Source organism: Pongo pygmaeus, chromosome 13 (assembly GCF_028885625.2).
Source record: "Pongo pygmaeus isolate AG05252 chromosome 13, NHGRI_mPonPyg2-v2.0_pri, whole genome shotgun sequence".
Lineage (NCBI taxonomy): Eukaryota > Metazoa > Chordata > Mammalia > Primates > Hominidae > Pongo > Pongo pygmaeus.
The window spans coordinates 4,928,366-4,946,709 of record NC_072386.2 but is presented as its reverse complement, the minus strand read 5'-3'; positions in this window follow the sequence as shown (position 1 = coordinate 4,946,709).

Genomic DNA, 18,344 nt, shown 5'->3' with positions numbered 1-18,344 from the left:
GTTCATTGTAGATTCTGGATATTAGCCCTTTGTCAGATGAGTAGGTTGCAAAAATTTTCTCCCATTGTGTAGGTTGCCTGTTCACTCTGATGGTAGTTTCCTTTGCTGTGCAGAAGCTCTTTAGTTTAATTAGATCCCATTTGTCAATTTTGGCTTTTGTTGCCATTGCTTTTGGTGTTTTAGACATGAAGTCCTTGCCCATGCCTATGTCCTGAATGGTATTGCCTAGGTTTTCTTCTAGGGTTTTTATGGTTTTAGGTCTAACGTTTAAGTCTTTAATCCATCTTGAGTTGATTTTTGTATAAGGTGTAAGGAAGGGATCCAGTTTCAGCTTTCTACATGTGGCTAGCCAGTTTTCCCAGCACCATTTATTAAATAGGGAATCCTTTCTCCATTTCTTGTTTTTGTCAAGTTTGTCAAAGATCAGATTGTTGTAGATATGTGGCATTATTTCTGACGGCTCTGTTCTGTTCCATTGATCTATATCTCTGTTTGGTACCAGTACCATGCTGTTTTGGTTACTGTAGCCTTGTAGTATAGTTTGAAGTCAGGTAGCGTGATGCCTCCAGCTTTGTTCTTTTGGCTTAGGATTGACTTGGTGATGCGGGCTCTTTTTTGGTTCCATATGAACTTTAAAGTAGTTTTTTCCAATTCTGTGAAGAAAGTCATTGGTAACTTGATGGGGATGGCATTGAATCTGTAAATTACCTTGGGAAGGATGGCCATTTTCATGATATTGATTCTTCCTACCCATGAGCATGGAATGTTCTTCCATTTGTTTGTATCTTCTTTTATTTCCTTGAGCAGTGGTTTGTAGTTTTCTCCTTGAAGAGGTCCTTCACATCCCTTGGAAGTTGGATTCCTAGGTATTTTATTCTCTTTGAAGCAATTGTGAATGGGAGTTCACTCATGATTTGGCTCTCTGTTTGTCTGTTATTGATGTATAAGAATGCTTGTGATGTATGTCCATTGATTTTGTATCCTGAGACTTTGCTGAAGTTGCTTATCAGCTTAAGGAGATTTTGGGCTGAGACAATGGGGTTTTCTAGATATACTATCACGTCATCTGCAAACAGGGACAATTTGACTTCTTTTTTTCCTAATTGAATACCCTTGATTTCCTTCTCTTGCCTAATTGCCCTGGCCAGAACTTCCAACACTATGTTGAATAGAAGTGGTGAGAGAGGGCATCCCTGTCTTGTGCCAGTTTTCAAAGTGAATGCTTCCAGTTTTTGCCCATTCAGTATGATATTGGCTGTGGGTTTGTCATAAATAGCTCTTATTATTTTGAGATACGACCCATCAATACCCAATTTATTGAGAGTTTTTAGCATGAAGGGTTGTTGAATTTTGTCAAAGGCCGTTTCTTCACGTATTGAGATAATCATGTGGTTTTTGACTTTGGTTCTGTTTATATGCTGGATTACATTTATTGATTTGCGTATATTGAACCAGCCTTGCATCCCAGGGATGAAGCCCACTTGATCATGGTGGATAAGCTGTCTGATGTGCTGCTGGATTCGGTTTGCCAGTAATTTATTGAGGATTTTTGCATCAATATTCATCAAGGATATTGGTCTAAAATTCTCTTTTTTGATTGTGTCTCTGCCCAGCTTTGGTAGCAGCATGATGCTGGCCTCATAAAATGAGTTAGGAAGGATTCCCTCTTTTTCTATTGATTGGAATAGTTTCTGAAGTAATGGTTCCAGTTCCTCCTTGGACCTCTGGTAGAATTCGGCTGTGAACCCATCTGATCCTGGACTCTTTTTGGTTGGTAAGCTATTGATTATTGCCACAATTTCAGCTCCTGTTATTAGTCTATTCAGAGATTCAACTTCTTCCTGGTTTAGTCATGGGAGAGTGTATGTGTCGAGGAATTTATCCCTTTCTTTGTTTTTTAATTTTTTTTCTTTTTATCATTATTATTATTATTATTATTATTATTATACTTTAGGCTCTATGGTACATGTGCGCAACGTGCAGGTAAGCTACATGTGTATACATGTGCCATGCTGGTGCGCTGCACCCAAAAATTCGTCATCTAACATTAGGTATATCTCCCAATGCTATCCCTCGCCCCTCCCCCCACCCCACAACAGTCCCCGAAGTGTGATGTTCCCCTTCTTGTGTCCACGTGTTCTCATTGTTCAATTCCCACCTATGAGTGAGAATATGTGGTGTTTGGTTTTTTGTTCTTGCGATAGCTTACTGAGAACGATGATTTCCAATTTCATCCATGTCCCTACAAAGGATATGAACTCATCATTTTTTATGGCTGCCTAGTATTCCATGGTGTATATATGCCACATTTTCTTAATCCAGTCTATCATTGTTGGACATTTGGGTTGGTTCCAAGTCTTTGCTATTGTGTATAATGCCGCAATAAACATACGTGTGCATGTGTCTTTATAGCAGCATGATTTATAGTCCTTTGGGTATATACCCAGTAATGGGATGGCTGGGTCAAATGGAATTTCTAGTTCTAGATCCCTGAGGAATCGCCACAGTGACTTCCACAAGGGTTGAACTAGTTTACAGTCCCACCAACAGTGTAAAAGTGTTCCTATTTCTCCACATCCTCTCCAGCACCTGTTGTTTCCTGACTTTTTAATGATTGCCATTCTAACTGGTGTGAGATGGTATCTCATTGTGGTTTTGATTTGCATTTCTCTGATGGCCAGTGATGGTGAGCATTTTTTCATGTGTTTTTTGGCTGCATAAATGTCTTCTATGGAGGAGTGTCTGTTCATGTCCTTCGCCCACATTTTGATGGGGTTGTTTGGTGTTTTCTTGTAAATTTGATGGAGTTCATTGTAGATTCTGGATATTAGCCCTTTGTCAGATGAGTAGGTTGCGAAAATTTTCTCCCATTGTGTAGGTTGCCTGTTCACTCTGATGGTAGTTTCCTTTGCTGTGCAGAAGCTCTTTAGTTTAATTAGATCCCATTTGTCAATTTTGGCTTTTGTGGCCATTGCTTTTGGTGTTTTAGACATGAAGTCCTTGCCCATGCCTATGTCCTGAATGGTGTTGCCTAGGTTTTCTTCTAGGGTTTTTATGGTTTTAGGTCTAAGGTTTAAGTCTTTAATCCATCTTGAGTTGATTTTTGTATAAGGTGTAAGGAAGGGATCCAGTTTCAGCTTTCTACATGTGGCTAGCCAGTTTTCCCAGCACCATTTATTAAATAGGGAATCCTTTCTCCATTTCTTGTTTTTGTCAGGTTTGTCAAAGATCAGATAGTTGTAGATATGTGGCATTATTTCTGACGGCTCTGTTCTGTTCCATTGATCTAGATCTCTGTTTTGGTACCAGTACCATGCTGTTTTGTTTACTGTAGCCTTGTAGTATAGTTTGAAGTCAGGTAGCGTGATGCCTCCAGCTTTGTTCTTTTGGCTTAGGATTGACTTTTTGATGCGGGCTCTTTTTTGGTTCCATATGAACTTTAAAGTAGTTTTTTCCAATTCTGTGCAGAAAGTCATTGGTAACTTGATGGGGAGGGCATTGAATCTGTAAATTACCTTGGGAAGGATGGCCATTTTCATGATATTGATTCTTCCTACCCATGAGCATGGAATGTTCTTCCATTTGTTTGTATCCTCTTTTATTTCCTTGAGCAGTGCTTTGTAGTTTTCTCCTTGAAGAGGTCCTTCACATCCCTTGGAAGTTGGATTCCTAGGTATTTTATTCTCTTTGAAGCAATTGTGAATGGGAGTTCACTCATGATTTGGCTCTCTGTTTGTCTGTTATTGATGTATAAGAATGCTTGTGATGTTTGTCCATTGATTTTGTATCCTGAGACTTTGCTGAAGTTGCTTATCAGCTTAAGGAGATTTTGGGCTGAGACAATGGGGTTTTCTAGATATACTATCACGTCATCTGCAAACAGGGACAATTTGACTTCTTTTTTTCCTAATTGAATACCCTTGATTTCCTTCTCTTGCCTAATTGCCCTGGCCAGAACTTCCAACACTATGTTGAACACAAGTGTTGAGAGAGGGCATCCCTGTCTTGTGCCAGTTTTCAAAGTGAATGCTTCTAATTTTTGCCCATTCAGTATGATATTGGCTGTGGGTTTGTCATAAATAGCTCTTATTATTTTGAGATACGACCCATCAATACCCAATTTATTGAGAGTTTTTAGCATGAAGGGTTGTTGAATTTTGTCAAAGGCCTTTTCTTCACGTATTGAGATAATCATGTGGTTTTTGACTTTGGTTCTGTTTATATGCTGGATTACATTTATTGATTTGCGTATATTGAACCAGACTTGCATCCCAGGGATGAAGCCCACTTGATCATGGTGGATAAGCTGTCTGATGTGCTGCTGCATTCGGTTTGCCAGTAATTCATTGAGGATTTTTGCATCAATATTCATCAAGGATATTGGTCTAAAATTCTCTTTTTTGATTGTGTCTCTGCCCAGCTTTGGTATCAGCATGATGCTGGCCTCATAAAATGAGTTAGGAAGGATTCCCTCTTTTTCTATTGATTGGAATAGTTTCTGAAGTAATGGTTCCAGTTCCTCCTTGGACCTCTGGTAGAATTCGGCTGTGAACCCATCTGATCCTGGACTCTTTTTGGTTGGTAAGCTATTGATTATTGCCACAATTTCAGCTCCTGTTATTAGTCTATTCAGAGATTCAACTTCTTCCTGGTTTAGTCATGGGAGAGTGTATGTGTCGAGGAATTTATCCCTTTCTTTTTTTTTTAATTTTTTTTCTTTTTATCATTATTATTATTATTATTATTATTATTATCATTATACTTTAGGCTCTATGGTACATGTGCGCAACGTGCAGGTAAGCTACATGTGTATACATGTGCCATGCTGGTGCGCTGCACCCACCAACTCGTCATCTAGCATTAGGTATATCTCCCAATGCTGTCCCTCGCCCCTCCCTCCACCCCACAACAGTCCCCGAAGTGTGATGTTCCCCTTCTTGTGTCCACGTGTTCTCATTGTTCAATTCCCACCTATGAGTGAGAATATGTGGTGTTTGGTTTTTTGTTCTTGCGATAGTTTACTGAGAACGATGATTTCCAATTTCATCCATGTCCCTACAAAGGATATGAACTCATCATTTTTTATGGCTGCCTAGTATTCCATGGTGTATATGTGCCACATTTTCTTAATCCAGTCTATCATTGTTGGACATTTGGGTTGGTTCCAAGTCTTTGCTATTGTGTATAATGCCGCAATAAACATACGTGTGCATGTGTCTTTATAGCAGCATGATTTATAGTCCTTTGGGTATATACCCAGTAATGGGATGGCTGGGTCAAATGGAATTTCTAGTTCTAGATCCCTGAGGAATCGCCACAGTGACTTCCACAAGGGTTGAACTAGTTTACAGTCCCACCAACAGTGTAAAAGTGTTCCTATTTCTCCACATCCTCTCCAGCACCTGTTGTTTCCTGACTTTTTAATGATTGCCATTCTAACTGGTGTGAGATGGTATCTCATTGTGGTTTTGATTTGCATTTCTCTGATGGCCAGTGATGGTGAGCATTTTTTCATGTGTTTTTTGGCTGCATAAATGTCTTCTTTGGAGGAGTGTCTGTTCATGTCCTTCGCCCACTTTTTGATGGGGTTGTTTGGTGTTTTCTTGTAAATTTGTTGGAGTTCATTGTAGATTCTGGATATTAGCCCTTTGTCAGATGAGTAGGTTGCGAAAATTTTCTCCCATTGTGTAGGTTGCCTGTTCACTCTGATGGTAGTTTCCTTTGCTGTGCAGAAGCTCTTTAGTTTAATTAGATCCCATTTGTCAATTTTGGCTTTTGTGGCCATTGCTTTTGGTGTTTTAGACATGAAGTCCTTGCCCATGCCTATGTCCTGAATGGTATTGCCTAGGTTTTCTTCTAGGGTTTTTATGGTTTTAGGTCTAACGTTTAAGTCTTTAATCCATCTTGAGTTGATTTTTGTATAAGGTGTAAGGAAGGGATCCAGTTTCAGCTTTCTACATGTGGCTAGCCAGTTTTCCCAGCACCATTTATTAAATAGGGAATCCTTTCTCCATTTCTTGTTTTTGTCAAGTTTGTCAAAGATCAGATTGTTGTAGATATGTGGCATTATTTCTGACGGCTCTGTTCTGTTCCATTGATCTATATCTCTGTTTGGTACCAGTACCATGCTGTTTTGGTTACTGTAGCCTTGTAGCATAGTTTGAAGTCAGGTAGCGTGATGCCTCCAGCTTTGTTCTTTTGGCTTAGGATTGACTTGGTGATGCGGGCTCTTTTTTGGTTCCATATGAACTTTAAAGTAGTTTTTTCCAATTCTGTGAAGAAAGTCATTGGTAACTTGATGGGGATGGCATTGAATCTGTAAATTACCTTGGGAAGGATGGCCATTTTCATGATATTGATTCTTCCTACCCATGAGCATGGAATGTTCTTCCATTTGTTTGTATCCTCTTTTATTTCCTTGAGCAGTGCTTTGTAGTTTTCTCCTTGAAGAGGTCCTTCACATCCCTTGGAAGTTGGATTCCTAGGTATTTTATTCTCTTTGAAGCAATTGTGAATGGGAGTTCACTCATGATTTGGCTCTCTGTTTGTCTGTTATTGATGTATAAGAATGCTTGTGATTTATGTCCATTGATTTTGTATCCTGAGACTTTGCTGAAGTTGCTTATCAGCTTAAGGAGATTTTGGGCTGAGACAATGGGGTTTTCTAGATATACTATCACGTCATCTGCAAACAGGGACAATTTGACTTCCTTTTTTCCTAATTGAATACCCTTGATTTCCTTCTCTTGCCTAATTGCCCTGGCCAGAACTTCCAACACTATGTTGAATAGAAGTGGTGAGAGAGGGCATCCCTGTCTTGTGCCAGTTTTCAAAGTGAATGCTTCCAGTTTTTGCCCATTCAGTATGATATTGGCTGTGGGTTTGTCATAAATAGCTCTTATTATTTTGAGATACGACCCATCAATACCCAATTTATTGAGAGTTTTTAGCATGAAGGGTTGTTGAATTTTGTCAAAGGCCGTTTCTTCACGTATTGAGATAATCATGTGGTTTTTGACTTTGGTTCTGTTTATATGCTGGATTACATTTATTGATTTGCGTATATTGAACCAGGCTTGCATCCCAGGGATGAAGCCCACTTGATCATGGTGGATAAGCTGTCTGATGTGCTGCTGGATTCTGTTTGCCAGTAATTTATTGAGGATTTTTGCATCAATATTCATCAAGGATATTGGTCTAAAATCCACTTTTTTGATTGTGTCTCTGCCCAGCTTTGGTAGCAGCATGATGCTGGCCTCATAAAATGAGTTAGGAAGCATTCCCTCTTTTTCTATTGATTGGAATAGTTTCTGAAGTAATGGTTCCAGTTCCTCCTTGGACCTCTGGTAGAATTCGGCTGTGAACCCATCTGATCCTGGACTCTTTTTGGCTGGTAAGCTATTGATTTTTGCCACAATTTCAGCTCCTGTTATTAGTCTATTCAGAGATTCAACTTCTTCCTGGTTTAGTCATGGGAGAGTGTATGTGTCGAGGAATTTATCCCTTTCTTTGTTTTTTAATTTTTTTTCTTTTTATCATTATTATTATTATTATTATTATTATTATACTTTAGGCTCTATGGTACATGTGCGCAACGTGCAGGTAAGCTACATGTGTATACATGTGCCATGCTGGTGCGCTGCACCCAAAAATTCGTCATCTAACATTAGGTATATCTCCCAATGCTATCCCTCGCCCCTCCCCCCACCCCACAACAGTCCCCGAAGTGTGATGTTCCCCTTCTTGTGTCCACGTGTTCTCATTGTTCAATTCCCACCTATGAGTGAGAATATGTGGTGTTTGGTTTTTTGTTCTTGCGATAGCTTACTGAGAACGATGATTTCCAATTTCATCCATGTCCCTACAAAGGATATGAACTCATCATTTTTTATGGCTGCCTAGTATTCCATGGTGTATATATGCCACATTTTCTTAATCCAGTCTATCATTGTTGGACATTTGGGTTGGTTCCAAGTCTTTGCTATTGTGTATAATGCCGCAATAAACATACGTGTGCATGTGTCTTTATAGCAGCATGATTTATAGTCCTTTGGGTATATACCCAGTAATGGGATGGCTGGGTCAAATGGAATTTCTAGTTCTAGATCCCTGAGGAATCGCCACAGTGACTTCCACAAGGGTTGAACTAGTTTACAGTCCCACCAACAGTGTAAAAGTGTTCCTATTTCTCCACATCCTCTCCAGCACCTGTTGTTTCCTGACTTTTTAATGATTGCCATTCTAACTGGTGTGAGATGGTATCTCATTGTGGTTTTGATTTGCATTTCTCTGATGGCCAGTGATGGTGAGCATTTTTTCATGTGTTTTTTGGCTGCATAAATGTCTTCTATGGAGGAGTGTCTGTTCATGTCCTTCGCCCACATTTTGATGGGGTTGTTTGGTGTTTTCTTGTAAATTTGATGGAGTTCATTGTAGATTCTGGATATTAGCCCTTTGTCAGATGAGTAGGTTGCGAAAATTTTCTCCCATTGTGTAGGTTGCCTGTTCACTCTGATGGTAGTTTCCTTTGCTGTGCAGAAGCTCTTTAGTTTAATTAGATCCCATTTGTCAATTTTGGCTTTTGTGGCCATTGCTTTTGGTGTTTTAGACATGAAGTCCTTGCCCATGCCTATGTCCTGAATGGTGTTGCCTAGGTTTTCTTCTAGGGTTTTTATGGTTTTAGGTCTAAGGTTTAAGTCTTTAATCCATCTTGAGTTGATTTTTGTATAAGGTGTAAGGAAGGGATCCAGTTTCAGCTTTCTACATGTGGCTAGCCAGTTTTCCCAGCACCATTTATTAAATAGGGAATCCTTTCTCCATTTCTTGTTTTTGTCAGGTTTGTCAAAGATCAGATAGTTGTAGATATGTGGCATTATTTCTGACGGCTCTGTTCTGTTCCATTGATCTAGATCTCTGTTTTGGTACCAGTACCATGCTGTTTTGTTTACTGTAGCCTTGTAGTATAGTTTGAAGTCAGGTAGCGTGATGCCTCCAGCTTTGTTCTTTTGGCTTAGGATTGACTTTTTGATGCGGGCTCTTTTTTGGTTCCATATGAACTTTAAAGTAGTTTTTTCCAATTCTGTGCAGAAAGTCATTGGTAACTTGATGGGGAGGGCATTGAATCTGTAAATTACCTTGGGAAGGATGGCCATTTTCATGATATTGATTCTTCCTACCCATGAGCATGGAATGTTCTTCCATTTGTTTGTATCCTCTTTTATTTCCTTGAGCAGTGGTTTGTAGTTTTCTCCTTGAAGAGGTCCTTCACATCCCTTGGAAGTTGGATTCCTAGGTATTTTATTCTCTTTGAAGCAATTGTGAATGGGAGTTCACTCATGATTTGGCTCTCTGTTTGTCTGTTATTGATGTATAAGAATGCTTGTGATGTTTGTCCATTGATTTTGTATCCTGAGACTTTGCTGAAGTTGCTTATCAGCTTAAGGAGATTTTGGGCTGAGACAATGGGGTTTTCTAGATATACTATCACGTCATCTGCAAACAGGGACAATTTGACTTCTTTTTTTCCTAATTGAATACCCTTGATTTCCTTCTCTTGCCTAATTGCCCTGGCCAGAACTTCCAACACTATGTTGAACACAAGTGTTGAGAGAGGGCATCCCTGTCTTGTGCCAGTTTTCAAAGTGAATGCTTCTAGTTTTTGCCCATTCAGTATGATATTGGCTGTGGGTTTGTCATAAATAGCTCTTATTATTTTGAGATACGACCCATCAATACCCAATTTATTGAGAGTTTTTAGCATGAAGGGTTGTTGAATTTTGCCAAAGGCCTTTTCTTCACGTATTGAGATAATCATGTGGTTTTTGACTTTGGTTCTGTTTATATGCTGGATTACATTTATTGATTTGCGTATATTGAACCAGACTTGCATCCCAGGGATGAAGCCCACTTGATCATGGTGGATAAGCTGTCTGATGTGCTGCTGCATTCGGTTTGCCAGTAATTCATTGAGGATTTTTGCATCAATATTCATCAAGGATATTGGTCTAAAATTCTCTTTTTTGATTGTGTCTCTGCACAGCTTTGGTATCAGCATGATGCTGGCCTCATAAAATGAGTTAGGAAGGATTCCCTCTTTTTCTATTGATTGGAATAGTTTCTGAAGTAATGGTTCCAGTTCCTCCTTGGACCTCTGGTAGAATTCGGCTGTGAACCCATCTGATCCTGGACTCTTTTTGGTTGGTAAGCTATTGATTATTGCCACAATTTCAGCTCCTGTTATTAGTCTATTCAGAGATTCAACTTCTTCCTGGTTTAGTCATGGGAGAGTGTATGTGTCGAGGAATATATCCCTTTCTTTTTTTTTTAATTTTTTTTCTTTTTATCATTATTATTATTATTATTATTATTATTATACTTTAGGCTCTATGGTACATGTGCGCAACGTGCAGGTAAGCTACATGTGTATACATGTGCCATGCTGGTGCGCTGCACCCACCAACTCGTCATCTAGCATTAGGTATATCTCCCAATGCTGTCCCTCGCCCCTCCCCCCACCCCACAACAGTCCCCGAAGTGTGATGTTCCCCTTCTTGTGTCCACGTGTTCTCATTGTTCAATTCCCACCTATGAGTGAGAATATGTGGTGTTTGGTTTTTTGTTCTTGCGATAGCTTACTGAGAACGATGATTTCCAATTTCATCCATGTCCCTACAAAGGATATGAACTCATCATTTTTTATGGCTGCCTAGTATTCCATGGTGTATATGTGCCACATTTTCTTAATCCAGTCTATCATTGTTGGACATTTGGGTTGGTTCCAAGTCTTTGCTATTGTGTATAATGCCGCAATAAACATACGTGTGCATGTGTCTTTATAGCAGCATGATTTATAGTCCTTTGGGTATATACCCAGTAATGGGATGGCTGGGTCAAATGGAATTTCTAGTTCTAGATCCCTGAGGAATCGCCACAGTGACTTCCACAAGGGTTGAACTAGTTTACAGTCCCACCAACAGTGTAAAAGTGTTCCTATTTCTCCACATCCTCTCCAGCACCTGTTGTTTCCTGACTTTTTAATGATTGCCATTCTAACTGGTGTGAGATGGTATCTCATTGTGGTTTTGATTTGCATTTCTCTGATGGCCAGTGATGGTGAGCATTTTTTCATGTGTTTTTTGGCTGCATAAATGTCTTCTATGGAGGAGTGTCTGTTCATGTCCTTCGCCCACATTTTGATGGGGTTGTTTGGTGTTTTCTTGTAAATTTGTTGGAGTTCATTGTAGATTCTGGATATTAGCCCTTTGTCAGATGAGTAGGTTGCGAAAATTTTCTCCCATTTTGTAGGTTGCCTGTTCACTCTGATGGTAGTTTCCTTTGCTGTGCAGAAGCTCTTTAGTTTAATTAGATCCCATTTGTCAATTTTGGCTTTTGTGGCCATTGCTTTTGGTGTTTTAGACATGAAGTCCTTGCCCATGCCTATGTCCTGAATGGTATTGCCTAGGTTTTCTTCTAGGGTTTTTATGGTTTTAGGTCTAACGTTTAAGTCTTTAATCCATCTTGAGTTGATTTTTGTATAAGGTGTAAGGAAGGGATCCAGTTTCAGCTTTCTACATGTGGCTAGCCAGTTTTCCCAGCACCATTTATTAAATAGGGAATCCTTTCTCCATTTCTTGTTTTTGTCAGGTTTGTCAAAGATCAGATAGTTGTAGATATGTGGCATTATTTCTGACGGCTCTGTTCTGTTCCATTGATCTAGATCTCTGTTTTGGTACCAGTACCATGCTGTTTTGGTTACTGTAGCCTTGTAGTATAGTTTGAAGTCAGGTAGCGTGATGCCTCCAGCTTTGTTCTTTTGGCTTAGGATTGACTTTTTGATGCGGGCTCTTTTTTGGTTCCATATGAACTTTAAAGTAGTTTTTTCCAATTCTGTGCAGAAAGTCATTGGTAACTTGATGGGGAGGGCATTGAATCTGTAAATTACCTTGGGAAGGATGGCCATTTTCATGATATTGATTCTTCCTACCCATGAGCATGGAATGTTCTTCCATTTGTTTGTATCCTCTTTTATTTCCTTGAGCAGTGGTTTGTAGTTTTCTCCTTGAAGAGGTCCTTCATATCCCTTGGAAGTTGGATTCCTAGGTATTTTATTCTCTTTGAAGCAATTGTGAATGGGAGTTCACTCATGATTTGGCTCTCTGTTTGTCTGTTATTGATGTATAAGAATGCTTGTGATTTTTGTCCATTGATTTTGTATCCTGAGACTTTGCTGAAGTTGCTTATCAGCTTAAGGAGATTTTGGGCTGAGACAATGGGGTTTTCTAGATATACTATCACGTCATCTGCAAACAGGGACAATTTGACTTCTTTTTTTCCTAATTGAATACCCTTGATTTCCTTCTCTTGCCTAATTGCCCTGGCCAGAACTTCCAACACTATGTTGAACACAAGTGTTGAGAGAGGGCATCCCTGTCTTGTGCCAGTTTTCAAAGTGAATGCTTCTAGTTTTTGCCCATTCAGTATGATATTGGCTGTGGGTTTGTCATAAATAGCTCTTATTATTTTGAGATACGACCCATCAATACCCAATTTATTGAGAGTTTTTAGCATGAAGGGTTGTTGAATTTTGTCAAAGGCCTTTTCTTCACGTATTGAGATAATCATGTGGTTTTTGACTTTGGTTCTGTTTATATGCTGGATTTCATTTATTGATTTGCGTATATTGAACCAGACTTGCATCCCAGGGATGAAGCCCACTTGATCATGGTGGATAAGCTGTCTGATGTGCTGCTGCATTCGGTTTGCCAGTAATTCATTGAGGATTTTTGCATCAATATTCATCAAGGATATTGGTCTAAAATTCTCTTTTTTGATTGTGTCTCTGCCCAGCTTTGGTATCAGCATGATGCTGGCCTCATAAAATGAGTTAGGAAGGATTCCCTCTTTTTCTATTGATTGGAATAGTTTCTGAAGTAATGGTTCCAGTTCCTCCTTGGACCTCTGGTAGAATTCGGCTGTGAACCCATCTGATCCTGGACTCTTTTTGGTTGGTAAGCTATTGATTATTGCCACAATTTCAGCTCCTGTTATTAGTCTATTCAGAGATTCAAGTTCTTCCTGGTTTAGTCATGGGAGAGTGTATGTGTCGAGGAATATATCCCTTTCTTTTTTTTTTAATTTTTTTTCTTTTTATCATTATTATTATTATTATTATTATTATTATTATACTTTAGGCTCTATGGTACATGTGCGCAACGTGCAGGTAAGCTACATGTGTATACATGTGCCATGCTGGTGCGCTGCACCCACCAACTCGTCATCTAGCATTAGGTATATCTCCCAATGCTGTCCCTCGCCCCTCCCCCCACCCCACAACAGTCCCCGAAGTGTGATGTTCCCCTTCTTGTGTCCACGTGTTCTCATTGTTCAATTCCCACCTATGAGTGAGAATATGTGGTGTTTGGTTTTTTGTTCTTGCGATAGTTTACTGAGAACGATGATTTCCAATTTCATCCATGTCCCTACAAAGGATATGAACTCATCATTTTTTATGGCTGCCTAGTATTCCATGGTGTATATGTGCCACATTTTCTTAATCCAGTCTATCATTGTTGGACATTTGGTTGGGTTCCAAGTCTTTGCTATTGTGTATAATGCCGCAATAAACATACGTGTGCATGTGTCTTTATAGCAGCATGATTTATAGTCCTTTGGGTATATACCCAGTAATGGGATGGCTGGGTCAAATGGAATTTCTAGTTCTAGATCCCTGAGGAATCGCCACAGTGACTTCCACAAAGGTTGAACTAGTTTACAGTCCCACCAACAGTGTAAAAGTGTTCCTATTTCTCCACATCCTCTCCAGCACCTGTTGTTTCCTGACTTTTTAATGATTGCCATTCTAACTGGTGTGAGATGGTATCTCATTGTGGTTTTGATTTGCATTTCTCTGATGGCCAGTGATGGTGAGCATTTTTTCATGTGTTTTTTGGCTGCATAAATGTCTTCTTTGGAGGAGTGTCTGTTCATGTCCTTCGCCCACTTTTTGATGGGGTTCTTTGGTGTTTTCTTGTAAATTTGTTGGAGTTCATTGTAGATTCTGGATATTAGCCCTTTGTCAGATGAGTAGGTTGCGAAAATTTTCTCCCATTGTGTAGGTTGCCTGTTCACTCTGATGGTAGTTTCCTTTGCTGTGCAGAAGCTCTTTAGTTTAATTAGATCCCATTTGTCAATTTTGGCTTTTGTGGCCATTGCTTTTGGTGTTTTAGACATGAAGTCCTTGCCCATGCCTATGTCCTGAATGGTATTGCCTAGGTTTTCTTCTAGGGTTTTTATGGTTTTAGGTCTAACGTTTAAGTCTTTAATCCATCTTGAGTTGATTTTTGTATACGGTGTAAGGAAGGGATCCAGTTTCAGCTTTCTACATGTGGCTAGCCAGTTTTCCCAGCACCATTTATTAAATAGGGAATCCTTTCTCCATTTCTTGTTTTTGTCAAGTTTGTCAAAGATCAGATTGTTGTAGATATGTGGCATTATTTCTGACGGCTCTGTTCTGTTCCATTGATCTATATCTCTGTTTGGTACCAGTACCATGCTGTTTTGGTTACTGTAGCCTTGTAGTATAGTTTGAAGTCAGGTAGCGTGATGCCTCCAGCTTTGTTCTTTTGGCTTAGGATTGACTTGGTGATGCGGGCTCTTTTTTGGTTCCATATGAACTTTAAAGTAGTTTTTTCCAATTCTGTGAAGAAAGTCATTGGTAACTTGATGGGGATGGCATTGAATCTGTAAATTACCTTGGGAAGGATGGCCATTTTCATGATATTGATTCTTCCTACCCATGAGCATGGAATGTTCTTCCATTTGTTTGTATCCTCTTTTATTTCCTTGAGCAGTGGTTTGTAGTTTTCTCCTTGAAGAGGTCCTTCACATCCCTTGGAAGTTGGATTCCTAGGTATTTTATTCTCTTTGAAGCAATTGTGAATGGGAGTTCACTCATGATTTGGCTCTCTGTTTGTCTGTTATTGATGTATAAGAATGCTTGTGATTTTTGTCCATTGATTTTGTATCCTGAGACTTTGCTGAAGTTGCTTATCAGCTTAAGGAGATTTTGGGCTGAGACAATGGGGTTTTCTAGATATACTATCACGTCATCTGCAAACAGGGACAATTTGACTTCTTTTTTTCCTAATTGAATACCCTTGATTTCCTTATCTTGCCTAATTGCCCTGGCCAGAACTTCCAACACTATGTTGAATAGAAGTGGTGAGAGAGGGCATCCCTGTCTTGTGCCAGTTTTCAAAGTGAATGCTTCCAGTTTTTGCCCATTCAGTATGATATTGGCTGTGGGTTTGTCATAAATAGCTCTTATTATTTTGAGATACGACCCATCAATACCCAATTTATTGAGAGTTTTTAGCATGAAGGGTTGTTGAATTTTGTCAAAGGCCTTTTCTTCACGTATTGAGATAATCATGTGGTTTTTGACTTTGGTTCTGTTTATATGCTGGATTACATTTATTGATTTGCGTATATTGAACCAGACTTGCATCCCAGGGATGAAGCCCAGTTGATCATGGTGGATAAGCTGTCTGATGTGCTGCTGGATTCGGTTTGCCAGTAATTTATTGAGGATTTTTGCATCAATATTCATCAAGGATATTGGTCTAAAATTCTCTTTTTTGATTGTGTCTCTGCCCAGCTTTGGTATCAGCATGATGCTGGCCTCATAAAATGAGTTAGGAAGGAATCCCTCTTTTTCTATTGATTGGAATAGTTTCTGAAGTAATGGTTCCAGCTCCTCCTTGGACCTCTGGTAGAATTCGGCTGTGAACCCATCTGATCCTGGACTCTTTTTGGTTGGTAAGCTATTGATTATTGCCACAATTTCAGCTCCTGTTATTAGTCTATTCAGAGATTCAACTTCTTCCTGGTTTAGTCATGGGAGAGTGTATGTGTCGAGGAATTTATCCCTTTCTTTTTTTTTTAATTTTTTTTCTTTTTATCATTATTATTATTATTATTATTATTATTATTATACTTTAGGCTCTATGGTACATGTGCGCAACGTGCAGGTAAGCTACATGTGTATACATGTGCCATGCTGGTGCGCTGCACCCACCAACTCGTCATCTAGAATTAGGTATATCTCCCAATGCTGTCCCTCGCCCCTCCCCTCACCCCACAACAGTCCCCGAAGTGTGATGTTCCCCTTCTTGTGTCCACGTGTTCTCATTGTTCAATTCCCACCTATGAGTGAGAAGATGTGGTGTTTGGTTTTTTGTTCTTGCGATAGTTTACTGAGAACGATGATTTCCAATTTCATCCATGTCCCTACAAAGGATATGAACTCATCATTTTTTATGGCTGCCTAGTATTCCATGGTGTATATGTGCCACATTTTCTTAATCCAGTCTATCATTGTTGGACATTTGGGTTGGTTCCAAGTCTTTGCTATTGTGTATAATGCCGCAATAAACATACGTGTGCATGTGTCTTTATAGCAGCATGATTTATAGTCCTTTGGGTATATACCCAGTAATGGGATGGCTGGGTCAAATGGAATTTCTAGTTCTAGATCCCTGAGGAATCGCCACAGTGACTTCCACAAGGGTTGAACTAGTTTACAGTCCCACCAACAGTGTAAAAGTGTTCCTATTTCTCCACATCCTCTCCAGCACCTGTTGTTTCCTGACTTTTTAATGATTGCCATTCTAACTGGTGTGAGATGGTATCTCATTGTGGTTTTGATTTGCATTTCTCTGATGGCCAGTGATGGTGAGCATTTTTTCATGTGTTTTTTGGCTGCATAAATGTCTTCTTTGGAGGAGTGTCTGTTCATGTCCTTCGCCCACTTTTTGATGGGGTTCTTTGGTGTTTTCTTGTAAATTTGTTGGAGTTCATTGTAGATTCTGGATATTAGCCCTTTGTCAGATGAGTAGGTTGCGAAAATTTTCTCCCATTGTGTAGGTTGCCTGTTCACTCTGATGGTAGTTTCCTTTGCTGTGCAGAAGCTCTTTAGTTTAATTAGATCCCATTTGTCAATTTTGGCTTTTGTGGCCATTGCTTTTGGTGTTTTAGACATGAAGTCCTTGCCCATGCCTATGTCCTGAATGGTATTGCCTAGGTTTTCTTCTAGGGTTTTTATGGTTTTAGGTCTAACGTTTAAGTCTTTAATCCATCTTGAGTTGATTTTTGTATAAGGTGTAAGGAAGGGATCCAGTTTCAGCTTTCTACATGCGGCTAGCCAGTTTTCCCAGCACCATTTATTAAATAGGGAATCCTTTCTCCATTTCTTGTTTTTGTCAAGTTTGTCAAAGATCAGATTGTTGTAGATATGTGGCATTATTTCTGACGGCTCTGTTCTGTTCCATTGATCTATATCTCTGTTTGGTACCAGTACCATGCTGTTTTGGTTACTGTAGCCTTGTAGTATAGTTTGAAGTCAGGTAGCGTGATGCCTCCAGCTTTGTTCTTTTGGCTTAGGATTGACTTGGTGATGCGGGCTCTTTTTTGGTTCCATATGAACTTTAAAGTAGTTTTTTCCAATTCTGTGAAGAAAGTCATTGGTAACTTGATGGGGATGGCATTGAATCTGTAAATTACCTTGGGAAGGATGGCCATTTTCATGATATTGATTCTTCCTACCCATGAGCATGGAATGTTCTTCCATTTGTTTGTATCCTCTTTTATTTCCTTGAGCAGTGCTTTGTAGTTTTCTCCTTGAAGAGGTCCTTCACATCCCTTGGAAGTTGGATTCCTAGGTATTTTATTCTCTTTGAAGCAATTGTGAATGGGAGTTCACTCATGATTTGGCTCTCTGTTTGTCTGTTATTGATGTATAAGAATGCTTGTGATTTTTGTCCATTGATTTTGTATCCTGAGACTTTGCTGAAGTTGCTTATCAGCTTAAGGAGATTTTGGGCTGAGACAATGGGGTTTTCTAGATATACTATCACGTCATCTGCAAACAGGGACAATTTGACTTCTTTTTTTCCTAATTGAATACCCTTGATTTCCTTATCTTGCCTAATTGCCCTGGCCAGAACTTCCAACACTATGTTGAATAGAAGTGGTGAGAGAGGGCATCCCTGTCTTGTGCCAGTTTTCAAAGTGAATGCTTCCAGTTTTTGCCCATTCAGTATGATATTGGCTGTGGGTTTGTCATAAATAGCTCTTATTATTTTGAGATACGACCCATCAATACCCAATTTATTGAGAGTTTTTAGCATGAAGGGTTGTTGAATTTTGTCAAAGGCCTTTTCTTCACGTATTGAGATAATCATGTGGTTTTTGACTTTGGTTCTGTTTATATGCTGGATTACATTTATTGATTTGCGTATATTGAACCAGACTTGCATCCCAGGGATGAAGCCCAGTTGATCATGGTG